Below are 14,344 nucleotides of genomic sequence, written 5' to 3' on the forward strand. Positions count from 1 at the left end.
GCTTTTATACCCAATGAAGAAATGATGAGGGGTAGTGCACAGTTTCTTCGGTCTGTTATCTCCCTACATGCCCTTTGACCTTTTGAGATGCTACTGCTTAGGTCTTCATAGTTAAGGATGGGAAAATGTGACCGGAGCTTCTGAAGTCGAACAGTGCTCAGGGAGCTTTTGGCATCGGCTTTCCAAAGCTGCTGCGGATGGCCAGGCTCCTACCAGGGCACCAAAGCAGGGATCACAAGCAGGGATCTGATCAGGCACAAGCCTCCTGGCAGGTCCAACCTGTGGTCCACAGGCTGTAATGGGGCCAACAATAGCTATGGATGTAGTCTAATACCAAATCATAAATGTATTTAAAACATTACAAGACTTGCTTTGTATTTGTAACTAGATTGTGTGTGTGTTTTTAAGAGTCGATTTTGTCAATGGAAATGTCTAAAACTTGGACACACCTGCAATTTCTACACCTTTGGATGACTGGAACATATAGGTTCATCCTAGGGATGATCTGCCTGGCACCAGACTTTCCCAAGAAAGGCCTAGCAGCAGAAGATGAAGCTTTGTAACATTCCTTGCTTTAGTCCGTTTGCACACCTGTAACAAACTGTGGGCTAGCTAGCTTATAAACAATGGATGTTTATTTCTCACAGTTGTAAAGGCTGAGGAATCTGAGGCCAAGAAGGTGTTGGCAGATGGAGTGCCTGTGAGTCCCGGTTCATGCAGACAAGGGCTTTTGATTAAGTTCCCATACGGGAGAAAGGACTAGCTCGCTCTCCACAGTCTCTGTTAATGGGAGCATTAGTTACACTCAGGTGGAGGGGGGAGCTCTTGTGACCTATCACCCCCTGAAGGTTCACCCCTTCATTCTATCTCATTGGAAATTTGGTCTCAACAGATGAGTTTTGTGGGTGTAACCATTGGGCCGTAGTCTCCCTTTTCTGCTGCTGTTCATGGGAGAATCAATACTGCTGAACTGTGGATGTTTCCAAGTTGCTTAGGATTGAAAGGAGCGTGTTGGCAGGAGGATACAAAGCTTCCGCTAACAAGAGGAATACTTTCTATACATCTATTGAACGTGTTGGTGACTTCAGTTGGTTGTGGTCATGCACACCTATACTCTCAGACTTCGGTAGCTGAGGCAGGGAGCACCTGATTCTGAGCCAGCCTGGCCTACACATTGACATGTTAAGAAAAAGAATTTTAAAAAGTGTTAAAAAAAAAAAAGAATCAAGCCAAAGCCCCAAACCTCCTACTGTAGGCCCAAACAAAGCCCTGTATACTGTATATTTGAAAACGGCTGAGATTAGACTTTGTGTTCCTATCCCAAGATAATAAGATAAAAGGTTACTGTTAAGGTAATGTATGCACCTCAGAAGCTTGATTTAGCCATTTCACAATATACGTGTAATAACAAAACAGACTGTGAGCATATGCAAATTCTACTTAAAAAAAAGAAAGCAATTAAAATGATAAATATAAGAGGTTTTGGAAGAAGGTTTTTAGAAAAATTTCCAATTTGACTTATTATCAGCCATACATTAATGTGATATTCTAACTTCATTTATTTATTTTGAAATTCTTTAGATCCTGAAGCACACTTAGGGTCTCTAGTGAGAAAGGTGCTGTGGAGTGCTCTGCTAGAAGATTGAGAGGAAGGTCTCCGGGGTCAAACTGGAGGCGAGGGGCTGCCCTCCCACCTTTCCCTGCCACCCACCTTCAGCACCGTAACTACTTTGACACCTTCTATGTGATAAAAAATCAACCCCATCTACTGCCTCTGTAAATCCCCTCTTGATATTATATGAATAACCACAAGTTGGTGGCTTACAAGGACCCACGCTTGCTCTTTCGAGGTTCCGTAGGTCAGAGGTCTTGCACTGGTCCCACGGTACTGGACTCCTGCCACAGCAGGGCAGAACTACTCCTGCGGGCTAGAACTCCTGGCCTCTTCTCGCACCGCAGGCCCTATGAATGCCTTGACTCACAAAACCTCTCAACCGTGGCTTTCACTATCACTTCTGCCTTTTCTTCTTTTGTAGTAAGCTTTGCAGCTGCCTCTGCTTCATATGGACACTGGAGATAAAATTTTAGGGTCCATCCTGATAAACCAAGATTAAGATCTGCAAAAAATTTCTTTTTCTCTTTTGGTCAGGTAAGATGGCATTCGTGGCTCCGAGGGGTTAGGGACCTCAGCATCTTTAGTATCCATCGTTTTGGCAGCCCACAACACCTTTCCCTTGAACATAAGCTCTACTGATGACTCAGAGCTTCGTGTTTAGTCAGGGGAAAATCTTACAAGATCAGAGCTTATTTGCAAAGTATGAGGCTGACATAACCACTCTATAAGCCAGGATTATGGTTGAAGTGATCAACCTGCAAGCAGATGAAGCATTTGTCTAATTAACAAAACCCATTTTCATATAATCATTGTATTATCTCGCCGTATTATTGTGATTCTGTTTGTTTGTCCTTATGGTTAACCCAGCCAGCAAGCGAGCCACTAATTCCACCCAGCTTTGTGTTATGGGTGTTTTCCTCAGAGTGTCTTCATTTATGGAATTCTTTTCTTTGTTTAACTGCTCCTGGATCTACCCAGCTGTGTGTTGTTCTTCAGTTGTTTTGCCCAGCTGAATGCCTTCAGAGAGGAAGAATCTCAGGCTCTACTGAGTAAGATGGCAGTTGGATTTTGGAGGACTAACTCACTTCCTCCAAGTGGGAAATTGAACTTTCTGGAAGATGTAGTGAGGTAACCAGTGCAGGCTCGAGTGGGCTTTTAAGCGGTTAAGTTTGAATTTCTTTTGCATGGACCTGAATTTCTTTTGCATGGCTTGTTTAGTTAAACATTAACTAGCTGGTTTACTTGCAGATAGACAGTGCCTTTGGTTGCTCATAGCATACTGGAAGATTTGGCTAGACACGGGCCTCCTTTCTTCTGTTCCGTGAATGTAAGTTATAAGGTAAGTCTACATAAGTTTAGGGGTCATTATTGAGCCCTCCAGGTATTGCCCATTTTGGGATCTTCTAAGAAACAATAATGACACTGAATATATGGAAAGAATAAAGAGCAGAAGGTGAAGAGGGTGGGGAGGCAGAGGGGAGATGGAATGCATTTGGAAAATGAGGAGTCATATTTATTTGTGTTTGGCCTCTGTCACTAGGTTGTGTGGTGAGAATGAAGTTCACGCTTTTCAATCGCCTCTTCAAGATCTCCCCAGCGACCACTGAAGCACCGCTTACTTCTCCATGCTGTGTGTGTACTGGAGGCACAGCTCTGCTTGCCAGAATCTAACACTAACAGTGTGGAAGGTGGGGTCCCCTTCTGTCTTCTGTCTTCTGAGGGTGTCTGGGACAGTTGCCTCTACAGCATACCATATGGCTATCCATCTCCCCCAACACTCTCAGCACAGTCGAATTTTGGTTGCTTTTTAAATACAGAGAACCTAGAGTTCTCCATCCTTTGCCTGCCCTTGCTCCTGGCGACTTTTCCCACTCACAGTGTTTTGCTTACAAAATCACTTGCCTCTCAGAAGTATTTCTAGCCCTAATGACATGTTTATTTTCTGTATAATTAATTATCTTCTAGTATTAAAGGGACAGGGGGGAGGCTAATGGGAACAGAGGATCTTGGGCGGTAAGATAAATGCCCTCTTTAAAAGCATAGTTTCTCCCTGAATTAAATAATGTAAAAAAACTGTTTATATCATTATGATTAAGTAGCTACTTTCCAAAATCAGATAACAATTACCTCTGGGTTTTCCTTCGGTACTTTTCTTTTGATTGTGAATATATATACATATTTTAAAGATGAATGATTTTATGTCTTTCCCATATTTTAACATTAAGTTTTTTTTTTTCTTTTTTTCCTAAAGTAAAGTCAGCAGTAAGAAGTTTTGGGGATGCATGAAGATTCTGCTTTAGGATTAGAAGTCCCGGAGTGGAGAACTGGTCCTCTGCTCTCCTAGGGAACCAAAGTTGTTGATGGCATCTGGCTCCCCTTTTGTGATCAGAAACAGCAGTGGTTGTGTTTGTTAACCTAGAAATAATCTAGGTCAGTGGTTCTCAACCTGCGGGTCAATCAGATATCCTACATATCAGATATTGACATTAGGATCTGTAACAGTACCAAAACCACAGCTAAGCGGCAAAGAAACACTTGTATGGTTGGGAGTCCCCAGAGCATGAGAAACTGCACTAACGGGTCACAGCATTAAGAAGGTCTAGAGCCAACGATTGAGTGCAATATCACTGAACTTGAATGAAGTAGGCCACTTCTTTTAGATTTTTTTTTTCATATTTAAAATGTCCTTAGGCTGCAGATCTAGGTAACAAGAGAGACAGATTGCAGAAAAGAAAAAGTCTAGCATTTTCCATTTTTTTTTCTTAAATTTTCAGCCTTGGAGTATGTGAAAGAGTTTCTATTAACTGTGAAAAGGACACCATCCTCTTGTCTGGGCTTCTCACTGAATTACAATCCTCCATGTCTCTCCCACTTGGAATTACAGGAGTTGTCTGTGCTCTCGACCTTCGAGTGCTCTGGGGTGTGAGTGTCATCAATGACCATGTCCTGAACTGGAGGGCTTCCGGGGAGATTCAAAACTTATACTTTGAGTAAAGCCATTTCCTTCTTAGAACTGACTGGAGTACTGCAAGTGGCAGGGAAAAGGTGATGACGTGATGGAAAGGCTTGCTTTCCACAGAGGCTATGGGGATATGGGCCACCAGGAGAAAAGAGGTGTAATAGGAAGGGGAGAGAAGGCTCTCCATACCCCAGCAATGGAAGGCCAACACCCTCCTGCTCCAGGAAAGCCACATGTCTAGAAACTTTCCAGTAGACTTTGACTCTTTTTGTTTGTTTGTTTGTTTGTTTGTTTCACGTTTCACGACAGGGTTCCTCTGTGCAGCCCTAGCTGTCCTGGACTCACTTTGCAGACCAAGTGTGTGCCGGGGTCCACCTGTGGAGACCAGAAAACAACATGCAGGAGTTTGCTTTTCTCCCTCTACCATGTGGGACCCAGAGATCAAACTTAGATCCTCATACCTGGCAGCAAGGGCCCTCACCTTCTGAGCCATCTTGCCAGCCCATTAGGCCATTTGAGTGAACAACCTCACTGAGATCAAAGTCCCAGGCCGCTTGAAGTGTACCCTCCTGCCTCTGCCGCCAGCACCTCCAACTATGGCTCTAATGACTCTCTGAGGACTTGTCTGCTAAGGACATTTCACCTTAAACACACAGCCCCAGCGTGTTACCAGCTGCGACTGGCTTTCCCTGCTTAGCTTAAGTTTTTGAGGATGTATGTTGCAGAACACATGAGTGCTTCTGGGGTTTGCCGATCTGTTTTTCATGGTGTGGGTGGGCCACATTTGACTTTTAATGGCTGGCTGTGGAGAGGGAGGAACAAGCTGCCAGAACTGTTATGGAAATGCTGCCTGTGCTTTGAGTGATGTGGACGACAGGGTCTTGTTGCCTCTTTGGAAAAACTGCATGGTTATAGAATATGAAGTTATGGGAAGCAAGAGTCGCGTTTTTATGTATTTTCTGTGTGTAACACTCCTATGGGATCCTAGTTACGTGTTTTGTTTTGTTTTTTTCCCCTGCAGGGATGGATCCCTAGATCTCTTGAGAAGTCACAGCCTAGTCCCACCAAGAGGTAGTTTTTCAATTGTGGAGGCAGAGGGAGGATGTAAGGAACCCTGCCCCACTGTTTCTTAATGTATTTCATCATGTTTTAGAAGATGATGATGGATGTCTATTAAAGAGAAGAAACACATTTTTATAGGTAAATACACATGAGAAATTCATCATATTCCACTTTGGGAGCTAGCACATACAAACACTTCTGAAGACATACTGGCAAAGTATCTGGTGAAGGTGAATTAACCAAGACCATCCAATACTGGCTTTCGCTGTCTCAAGTGATACTGTGTGAGGAAATTCCTGGATCTCTGCTGCCTTGGCCAACCTGACCACGTGTTGCTGTCGTGATTTCTGAGCTGCTGCTCTCATAGTTGGGATTATGGTCAGATCTCAGTTCTGGAACCTCCTCTACTTCTTCTTTAACCCATTTGACTCTTAACATGTTAATCCAGGAAACTCTAGCCTTGTCATGAACAAGGAGCTTGGCTGCTTAGTGTTGGATTCCCTCTTCCCTATGTACTCAAATTACATATATTTATAGGACACCCCTATTTCTTTCATTTCTAGTACTATGTTCTTTTGCTTGGATAGTTCACTGCCAGCTAGGACAACTCCCAAGTTTACTGGTCTCAAAGAGGCCATGTGTGAGATAGAACCATAGGCTTCTGGATGGATGTCTTGAGCCTGCAGGGTGCTCAACACTGCGGAAATCGTAGCACAACAGCCCCAGTGTGGCCAGGCTCAATTCCATACTGTGCTGCCGCTGAGGGGACATGAGTCCTAGACCCAGGCAGGCTTAAGTTTTCATCTTGGCTCTGGGAATTATTTGTTATCCAAATTTCATCTCGCAATAAAATGGGGCTAAAACACAATCGTCCACAGCTGTGAAGACTGATTTAGAACAAGGATCAGACAATTTCATTTAAACAAGAACCCTGAGACTTAGGTATGAACAGTTTCCAAATACTTGTGAGAAACAGGAGACCAAACTGTGGGCACAAAATCCCCGGAGCTGGGCATGGGCTGCCAGGCAAAGTGCACACCTCAAAATCCCCGCGCCTGGAAGCTTTGTGAGCTTAATATTTGAAGAGTTAATATTTGAAGATTACTTAAGACAGGGCTTGCCATTAAAGGAATATGAGCACTGTGTGTTCACTAGAAAAAGAAAGTTCTCCTTTTTCTTCCTTCTAGAAATTAAGAACCTTTGAGCCATTGGGTGAGACTTCAGTGAAAACAAGCTAGAAGAAACACTTCTGTGAGGTTGCTGGCTGTGCTGGGAGTTGAAGCAACACTTACCCAGGCTGGGCTTAGGTTCTTGGGACACCGAGAAAAACAAACAAACAACCAACTTAAAAAATCAAACTATAACTCCTATCGTAAGAGTTCACCACTACATTAATAGAGAGATGGAATTTCTCTATGTCCTAGAAGTTATCTTACACAAGGCAAATGTTTGATTTTCAAATGACACGGCAATTCTAACGCATGTCCACCTGGAGTTATTCCTCTGTCGAGTGCTACCTTGAAATCTTCTGCTTGGGTCACAGGAGTGGCTCTCCTGCCTGTCACCCACCAGGCTTCCCAGCTTTATTTTGCCTCCGTGGCTTGTCTCACTTCCAGAGCCACATAACACGGTGAAAGTGAACCCCCAACCCCGTAGAGGTGTGTGTTAACTGTGGCCGCATCTTCCTGACTGACGGTGACTGCATGGTGCTCCCTGAAGGGTGATGTTTCTGCTTTTCACTGTGAGGAGTGAGTTTGGTAGAGTTTATAACACCTGTGAGGCGGGTCACTTCCTGGTTTGGGAAGCTATGAAGCCCTTAACCAGCAGCAGTTTCTGCAACTTTGTCGGGGTCTGGGATACTTCTGAGCCTGGGAAAGAGTTACTGGGAAACAGCTGGAGGCTGTGGCAAACCTTAGGTTTTTATGCTGGTGGCATGTGACTCCAAACTTGGTCATTATTGCTTTTTTTTTTTTTTTTCATTTATAGAAACATATATGTTTTCAGTCCGGATGCTACACAATCAAACCCTGAACATCTGTATTATCTACATTAAGATTAGGGGTTGAGAAATTGACCCCCTTGAATGCGCCTAATGCTTCTGTTTCCAGGGCTAGAAGACTTGCTGTATAGAATTAGAAAAATGTTGATTCACTTAACAACAACAAAAAAAGCATATATGTACCTAAGAGTCACTAATAAAGAATAGCTTGGAGATAAAAGTTCTCATGACTGCATTGAAGTAATTTTAACCCTTTGGTATGATTCTTACTGTTCAGCTGGGTTTAATGTTGAGTTATCAATGGCTAAAATTGCTCACTGCATTAAAACCTGACTGAGGATGAATTTGAACATTTCACCACCCTCACCCCAAATCAACATTGCATTTCTTATTGAAGCTGGGAATCAATAGAGGAAATAGACAGGGAGAGTAAATTGGACTCACATTCTTCACATTTCTCAATACATTTGGGTTTTCCTTTGGGGAATTTTTTTATTTTTATTTTTTTATTTTTTTTTTAAGAACTGACTGGCATTGGTCCTGGCATTAGGAAATTGCTTGCTCAGTCAGGCCTGGAGAGGAAAACTTGAGATAAGAGCCTGGGAATCTTTCTCATTTAGGTTCCCGAGTGAGGAACTGTGCATGAGCATGGCAGGGTGTCCGAATGGGGGAAAGAGGGAAGTACCAGCGCTGGAAATCCATAGCCCAAATAACAGGAATCCTGTAATTCTATCATAGGAAGTAACGGAGAGTGATTTTGGACATATTATACGTTCCAGAAAAATCTGGGCAGTTAAAGTCCATTTCATGGCAGGCTAAGAAATTACCAAGAACAAGCATTAGGTTGTTTCTCTCTCTCTCTCTCTCTCTCTCTCTCTCTCTCTCTCTCTCTCTCTCTCTTCTCTTACCCTTTTAATTCAAAGATAATTCAAGCATTTGAAAGAATTCTTCAGATCTTTGGAGTTTTATCTTTCTTAAAGTCTCTAATGAAAGCAATGGATTAACTCTCCAGGAAAATAGACATAAACACACAAACCCAACTTTTTACCTACAACAGCAGCAGTAGGGGAGCGTTCTTGAAGTCCATCTCCAGGAGGTCCTAAGTGCCTAAAAAAGGACTAGGTTAATCCTTCAGTTTGTATGTACTGCAGCTAACATGAGAAAGGGGAAGTAAAGAAAAGATGGAGCAACGCCATGGGAGGTTGGTAAAACTTGAACAGCAAAAGACAAAAGCAAGAAGGCCAGAAGTCTAGCAAAGGGCTAAGAAGCTTGGTTGTAGGAAGAAGCCAAATCACTACTTACCTTGGAGTTCAGCTGCAGACTGGTAGCATGGATTTGGGCATGACTTCTGTGTTGGGTATTTGTTGTCAAATTGATACAAAGCAGAGTCACCTGGGAAGAGAAAACCTAACTTGTGGAATTACTTCCATCAAATTGTCCTGTTGGGGTGCCTGTGGGGCATTTTCTTCATTAATGATGGATGTGCAATGGCCCAGCTCACGGTGGTCAGTGCTGCTCCTGGGCAGATGGTCCTGAGTTCTATAAGAAAGAAAGTCACTAAACAGCTTTCTTTCATGGATCCACTTCTGCTCCTGCTTCCTGCCTTGACTTTCCTCCATGATGGCTTGTGATTGAGATGTGTAAGCCAAATAAATCCTTTCTTCCCCAAGTTGCTTTTGGTTATGGTGTTTATAACAGCAACAGAAAGCCAACTAGAATGAGCATCACTTGCTGTGATGCTCATAGCCCAGAGATCCTAACCACTCTCATCATACTCCCCTGTAGCCGAGAGGGATGAGTAGAAAGTGAGATGGATTCATATACACTGTGGATCTGGATGGATTCAAAACCAAGACCTGTGTCTTTATTAGCTGGGAACCAAAAATAATTTACTTGATTCTCTAGTTCTCATATGTCTAAGAGAGGTACAGATGTATGTACCCAAATATTTATGCAAGTGTAAATGAAATGTTTCATAGAAAACTCTGAGCAGTCATTTTTATTTTGACATAGAACTCCAGTTCAACTTGATCCCAGGTGTCATCTTGAGAGTAAGTGGAGTCTGGTTCAATGAGGGGCCTAATACAAAACTGAGAGTATCAAAGAGCTATGAATCTCTGCCTATTTTTTTTAAGCAAACTATAAATTTAATATTTTGCTACTGCTTGCTTGTCCACCCTAATTTCAAATGTGGATTTATATTAGAATGTTTAGAATGTGTTTTGGTAGGTAATGAATTAAGAGCGGGAAGGATTCTTCAGATATTAGGAGCAAGATTAGCTAGATGGGAAATTGATGATTTCTGGGGTACGAGATATCCCAATGATTAGTGACATGTTTACGTAGGTGATTTAAGTCTGGTAGACTTTATCTTATTCATGTAGGTGATAGTTTTCTTCTTGAATCTTAAGATTCTATGATCCCAGGGCTTTACTGGGGGCAATGTAAGGCAAAGATGTTTGTGATCTCTAGCCTTCGTTCACGTGACACTGAAAAAAATACACACATACATAAATTCAAAATGTAAAACTTTAAAATCTTAACCAATAAAATTCATCTTAATGTTGGGTTTCTTGCAGAGGTACGTCAAGGTCTTTCATTTTCCATGGTGGAATACATAGAAAACACTTTCAAACTACTCCTTTCATTTATATTTTTTAATTGTATTTGTTTGATAATTTCACATGTACATACATTGTACTTAGGTCATATTTCTGTATTCTGCTCCCCACTTCAAACTCCCAACTCTTTTTGGACAACCCCGCTCCCATGTTCTCTTTCCAGCTCCATGCGTTACTTATTTATCTATATTTAATAATACACTTAATCCAGTTACTGCTGCCAATGTGTAGAAGGGTGTAGGGCCATCCAGTAGAGTAGAAGCAACCTGCTATGGACCATATCCCTGAAGAAAACTGACTGTCCTTACCCTGGTCCCATTTCTTAGCTAGGATTGTAGTTCGTGAGTCCCATTACTATCTGTGCTTGCTATTACCTAATTTCTTTTTTCACTTCTCTAAATTTCAAAGTCAGTTACTACTTTCTAAAATCTTTTTATCTCATTCTATAAAATTCTATAAAATTCCCCCAACCATGACTCTTCTATTTACTTGTTTAGATCTAGTTCCTGCAAAATGTTCTTTCTTAAGGGAAAATATTCTTGCTTAAGTCCTTCTGGAGGAAGTTCTATCAGGAAAGAGAAAGGAGAGCAAGGAGAGGGACAGGGAGTGTGGGAGCATGAAAGGTTGTGTGTGTGTAGGTAGATCAAGTCTGGAGCATGGATATATGGGAATGTTCCAATAAAAAATCCAGAACACTGTATAATTAACATGTACTAATAAGGAAAGCATAACTCTATAGAAGGTGTTGGCAACTTTTGCTGATGTTGTTAAAATTGAACATTACCTTGTGAGGACAGCTATCGTTGTTCCCAGGGACTACAGGAGACCCCATGCCTGCCCTTGACCTGAACCGTTTGGGCTGAGGTCGCCACCGGGTGTGGAACTGGGTATTTATATAAGCCCATGATACTCAGAAAGCCTTTCATTCCATCCTGGTCCTTCATATTGTTCTGCTCTCCCAACCCCATCTCACTCCCGGAGTAACGTCATAGTGAAGTCTTTCTAAAGTACGCAAAGGGCCTTGCCCCGCTCCTCCTCACAACCTGCCCTGGATCCTCCCTAGACCTGAGCTCCGAGTGGCCTGGCTGACCTGCTTTGCCTGCCCTGAGGCAATATCCTCTGAGACTTGTTCAAGTGCTTCCAGAAGCAAAACTCCAGGAGAGAACCAAGTTCAGGCACAAGCGTAGAGTGAAGCTTGTGGAGAAAGGGGCCTTCTGAGAGAGCCAACGGCAACACCTCGAATGCTGGGGCCGCTACCCTCGATAAAGCACCCCTGACAGCAAAATAAAATACGTTTTAAGTTTCAAAACTGCACTTTAGCATTTTCTTATATGAGTATTTAACCTTGTCTGGTAAGGTTTGAATCCGAAATGCTTCTCACAGACTTATTTATTTATTTATTTATTTATTTATTTATGGCTTGTTTCCTGGCTGGTGGTATTATGGGATGGTGTGGGACCTTTAGGATACTAGACCTGGCTGGTGCAAGTAGGTCACTAGAGGGAGCCTTTGAAGATTATGCCCAGTTCCTGGTTGGCAGAGGGCTCTTTCTCTTCTTTATTTTCTGGTGTCAGGAAGCTGAACAACCTCTATCACACGCTCCCATACCACGAACTGGTCTGTGGTGCCCTATTCTTCATTCCATCAGGAACTGCACCCTCAGGAGCCACAAGACAAGATAAACATTTCCTCTCCTAAGCTGTTTCAGTCAAAAAGTATTGTGATGACAGTGATGCAGAAATTATACAGGGGAGGTTTCTAATGGCTTATGTAATTGATGGACATTTAACAAATGAATTAGAGGCTAGAGATGGCAGGTAAAGGTGCTTACTGCCAATCGTGGTGACCTGAGCTCAATGCCCAGGACCCACATGGTAGAAGGGGAGGATCAGGCCCTACAGGTTGTAGTCTGATCCCACGCTTATGATACACACTTAAACGAATGAATGAATTAGAATAAATGAGTAAATAAATGAAGTAAAAAAAATTTTTAAAGGTGACATATTTAAAAAGAAAAGTAGCCACCCAAGAAAGATGGCCTGGTATGATATGCCGACATCTTTTTCTTCCCCAAGGTGACCAATGAAGTACAACATTGGAGACCGGTTTCTTGTTCCTGTTGTTCTCCTGCTGATCTTTGATCATGTTATTTAGGGCAAGAGCCATCACTTAACGTATTAGCACAGACAGGGAGTTCTGAAACTTGAGACTAGATGGCAGCGGTCAGTGAGAAAAACGTGAGTTGGAGATAAAGTGTGAAAAGGAATTAGTGACTTATATAGGAAATAAGGGTGGGGATAACCCTTATTTCTAATCATTATGTAGATATTTGTCAACCTCTGGGAAGCATTAATGAGGTACTATAGACAAGGATGTGAATGGTGAGGGTGACTGTGGTGTGAGAAAAGAAAAACTACATGGGAGTTCACAGTGAAGACTCAAGTTTTGTTTCATCTCACTGCCTGGAAAAGCGGGCTTCTAACTACATCTTGAGTGATAAATAAGACACAACAGCTAAGAAAGACAATGACCTGGCTGCTCCAGGAAGAGAGGAGACACACTGGAGAGAGACCTTGAAGCCAGGAGCGCTCTAGGGCTCAGGGGGAGATACAGCAGAGACTTCTAAACAGTTCTTGGGATAGCTAAGTTGCAGCTGATGGCCATAAGCAGAATGTTAACAAGCGAGGCTTTCCTTCCTCTCCCAGGCTCCCAAGCTCATAGGGGTTCTTGAGAATCTCGTCTATCCTAGGTGCCTCTGGACACACTGGACAACTGGAAAGCCTGGCTCCAAGAGATTTAAGGCATCCCGGGAAGATGCCTTTACTTCCGGTCCTGGCTGTAACTTCTGCCTGAGGCTAACGTGCCTTCTGCATTCAGTTTGCCAGGCATTGTCTTCCCACTCTCTTCTTCCCCACATCCTCCTTCTTGATCACACCCCAGTGAGCAGGTGGTTTGGATATGCTCAGCTCAAACCCCTGCGTGAGCATCGTTTTATGGCTTAGGGAAAAGAATCGGATGCTCAAGTACAATCATGCTAGGCTGCTGTTGCTCACTCCTGGGAACTGGAAGATATTTAAGAACTAGAACATCTGTTGGAACAAGATGCTGACAGGTTACTTTCTACTCATGAAAAGTCAAGTCTCTTCTTGGTATGCAGGAAATGATAACTAGGTCACAGGAAAGGCAGGACCGAGAGCAGCAGTCACAGCTGCAAGAGTTGAGGTAGAGGAGGGAGGTGGTGGCAATCCTTAGACCCTCTGGCCAAATGGCACACGTGCTGGGGAAACTTTCGTAGGATGGTATCATGCAGAGTGTAGGAGGATTGCAAACTTTTTGGAATGTCAAGCAAGAAGAGGGGCGTGGGTTTTGCTTTATTTTATTTTTTTAAGCGACTTAATAAAAGAAGTAAGTATAGGTGCCTAGAGGTATCTTAGCACATTTAGAAGCATCCGAGGTGCTTTTGCACTAGTATCAAGCAAAAACATTTTCAATTAATTAATTAATTAGTTAATTAATCACCTACTCCTCCCATTTCAAGAATGTGCATTTTACCTCTTACTCAAGGAATGTTCCTACTTAAGTCACGACAAGTTTTGAGATAACAGTGATGGGGGAAAAGTGAACAGATCCATTTTGTCTTCTGGTAAACTGTCACGTGTCTGATCCTCATGCCACACCACGTTATTTTTAGTAGACAGAATAAGGACAGAGAAATCATTTTTAAACTTCTGCTCTCTTAGTGTATTTATTAGTGAGGGCATTCAATAGCTTGTTGGTCACCTCAGTTCTCTTTTTCAATAAGGGAAAGTATAAAAGGCATAATTTACAACCACATTTTATTTTATTTTTTCTCCCCCTTCTCTCCTCTTCCTTTTCCCCTTCTTCCTTTTTCCCTTCTCCCTTTTCCTTTTCCTTCCCCCCCCTCCTCCTTTCCCCTTACCCTTTCATTCCCTTCCCCTCTCCCTTCCCTTCTTTGTACTGGAAATCAGTGAATGCTAGGCAAGAACTGCTCTACCACAACCCTGGGCCTTCCCTTCTATTTCTCTTCTGCCCAGAAGATAGCATTTCTCTGCCTTCACTCTATCTCC

At 42.7% G+C, this 14,344-nt stretch overlaps 1 long non-coding RNA gene across 1 annotated transcript; it reads left to right on the plus strand.

Annotated features, from left to right (window-relative positions):
• The first annotated feature begins 2,635 nt into the window (after positions 1-2,635).
• On the plus strand, positions 2,636-7,837 carry LOC110561249 (uncharacterized). The gene is made up of 5 exons (XR_002477167.2): positions 2,636-2,743; positions 2,864-2,954; positions 3,156-3,303; positions 3,867-5,774; positions 6,824-7,837. It is a non-coding gene; the product is annotated as an uncharacterized LOC110561249 (long non-coding RNA).
• The last annotated feature ends 6,507 nt before the right edge of the window (positions 7,838-14,344 follow it).

Source organism: Meriones unguiculatus, chromosome 15 (assembly GCF_030254825.1).
Source record: "Meriones unguiculatus strain TT.TT164.6M chromosome 15, Bangor_MerUng_6.1, whole genome shotgun sequence".
Lineage (NCBI taxonomy): Eukaryota > Metazoa > Chordata > Mammalia > Rodentia > Muridae > Meriones > Meriones unguiculatus.